The 2,872-nt window shown below is 40.7% G+C and overlaps 1 pseudogene across 1 annotated transcript; it reads right to left on the bottom strand.

Annotated features, from left to right (window-relative positions):
- Positions 1–849: 849 nt before the first annotated feature.
- On the bottom strand, positions 850–2,144 carry LOC122438497 (annotated as a pseudogene). Its single transcript, XR_006268573.1, has one exon. The product of XR_006268573.1 is annotated as a mortality factor 4-like protein 2 (transcript).
- Positions 2,145–2,872: the final 728 nt, after the last annotated feature.

The raw sequence follows: 2,872 nt of genomic DNA, 5'->3' as shown, positions 1-2,872 counted from the left end.
GATGAGATGGTTGGACGGCATCACTGACTCAATGGACATGAGTTTGAGCAAACTCTGGGAGATAGTGAAGGACAGGGAAGCCTGGCATGCTGCAGTCCAAAGAGTGTTAAAACACTACTGAGCAACTGAACAACAACAAATCTATCCCACGAAAAGTTTTATACTCAAATGTTTTCATGGGTGAATTCAAGAAATCATAAAAAAATAGATGCAACTCTATTACATTATTTCAGTAAATAGAAAAAAGAAAACTTTCATATTATATTTGAGACAAGCATAATAGTGTTCCTGAAAACTGAGCAACTAGACAGTCTAATGATACATCTTGATTTTTTTTTTTTTGCTTTGAAATTTAGAAACAAATTTTATTTAAGATCTGAAATACGATTCCTAAAATAGCAACCTCTCCGGAAAACCATGGCTACACAATAATGCATTGGCTCTATCATGTTAGAACGTGCATTAGACTCAAATACAAAAACCATGAAACAAACCACCATCCTTCAACAGCTTGAGCAAAGATAGAATGAATGCCTAAGGAACAACACAGATGGACTCGCAGAGGATGGGCTGTTTTACTTCAAGCACCATAAAAAAAAGCACAAATGCATGGGTTTTTCGGGTATATACATTAAGTTGAACCTTTGGCACTAGGAATCAGGGCATTTTTCACGTAGCATTAACACATATTAGAAAATTGTGTAGTGTCAAAGGGATAGAACCACAAGCATTCAAGCAATGTTGTCAACTAGGCAATAAAATGTTCTACTGAATGCTTCTTCTTTGTCTAATCACTGCATACACTGGCAGCAACTTTGAAATGAGAAAAGGAGCTTACACTCCTTTCATTTTCTGTTTAGGAGAAAACAGAAAACAAACTGAAACATAAGCCCTGTTATACATTAACGATTTTAAAGAGTATCAATTATACAAGAAAAAGACTAAGAACAAAAAGAGCGTTTACAGATACCAGATGTAACAGTGAGTGGTCAGTAGACCCTCACAGGGCTTTGCGGTGGTACTCAGCAGAAGCCACTTTATAATTGCTGGCAGTGAACAGAGACGCAGCATTTTTTGCCAGGTATTTCAGGAAATCATGCAAATAGCCCAACAATAATGCAAGGCTCTTCTCATCAAGGGGTGTGTATGCCAATATTGCCCCAATTCTTAGAAATAATCTCAGGAGGTGTGGTGCCCCATAAACCTGGGACATTGGCACATCAGGGTGAGCCAAGAGAATTTCAGCAAACTGGGGCCTCTCAAATTTGTAGAGCAGCTGGGTGCCCAACATCACGTTGAAATACTTTTTATCCCTCCCACCACCTCATTAACTGCATACTCCTTGTTGTCAACATTGCCTTGTGATCTTTTGCAGTTGGCGTATTCTTCCAAAATAGTATCCACGTTTTTCTTGGCTGGGAGTTGGAAAAGTTGCTTCTGCCTGGTGACTAAGTCCCAGTCCTCAACAAGCCATGGTTTTAATTCTTCTGGAATCTTCACCTTAACTTCCATTCTATTCTTAAAAGCATCCTCACTTTCAACTGTGGGGTCTGCCCGGGCCCTTTTCTTCCGAGGTGGCTGGGGTGCTTCGCTGGTGCTGCCACCATCTCCGTTCCCAGGGGTCTTCCGTTTGTTCTTTCTGGTCTTCCTCACCGATCCTGATGGAGGGCTCTCAGCAGAGCGACCCCCCCCCCCAATCTGCCTGGGAGTGCTGCTTCCAGATTCTTCTGCTGGGGACCAGCTCTCTTCTTTCCAGATGTCCCTCTCATTTTACTTCTTTGCATGTTGCTTCTAGTTGATTTTTTGAAATTGTCTTCTTCGGCGGATTGGTGTCCACGAGTTTGAGAACCCTGCTTTCTGGAACTCATTCAACCTTGTTTTTATTCCAACCAGCAATCCTCTTCTTTCCCTGCCAAGAACTCCTAGTGTTTTCCCAGATGGAATCTTATAGATCTTCTGGGATGGTCATGGAGATGAGGTGAGAGACACAACCCAAGATTCTGTAATGAGGGATGTTCTGCAATCAGGATCAGAGCTGATCCTCACTACACAGCAAACTTAGTTTTTCTGATGGTAGCCTGAAACGAGGATCCATTTCTTTTCAACAGAAGACGTGTGATCACTGCCGTCGTCTCTCCAACCGCCATAGTCTACATCTTGATTTTTTTAAATACTATTCACTACTAAAAGAAATTTGGACTCCTTGGAAAGAGAAAGGATTTACTATCTTGGCAAAAGAAATACAAGTTGTAATGATATAGAATTCAACTTAAAGTAGCTTGTGAAGTGAAGTGAAATTCCCTCAGTTGTGTCTGACTCTTTGTGGCCCCATGGACTGTCCATGGAATTCTCCAGGACAGAATACTGGAGTGGGTAGCCTTTCCCTTCTCCAGGGGATCTTCCCAACCCAGGAATAGAACCCAGGTCTCCAGCATTACAAGCAGATTCTTTACCAGCTGAGCCACAAGGGAAGCCCAAATTTGGCAATATTGAGCAGTTTCAAGAATAATAATGATTATGGATTATAACATATTGAGTACATAAAAAAGAAACATGGGTCCATAAAGTTACTGAAGACAAAATAAAACAGGATATATAATCTGAGAAAAGAGAGAAGTTGGAAAACTTTTCTTACAGGAGAATGTCAGCTAATATAAAAATACAGATGACAAAATTAGGTCACTATTGTTTGTAACTCTCAATTTGTTTCAAACGTAGGTAATCAATTCACTCTCCCCACAAATTACTCCTTGATCACAAAGGGTAAATTTGTCTTTATGATAGAAACGGTAAGTAATCAAGCTCTCCATTGCCTGTGGTGGGACAGCTTGATAGGGGTCTGATCTGTTAAGGGGTCACCATAAGGTGTTCT

This window comes from Cervus canadensis, chromosome 3, assembly GCF_019320065.1.
Source record: "Cervus canadensis isolate Bull #8, Minnesota chromosome 3, ASM1932006v1, whole genome shotgun sequence".
Taxonomy (NCBI): Eukaryota; Metazoa; Chordata; class Mammalia; order Artiodactyla; family Cervidae; genus Cervus; species Cervus canadensis.
This window is presented reverse-complemented; position numbering and strand designations above follow the sequence as displayed.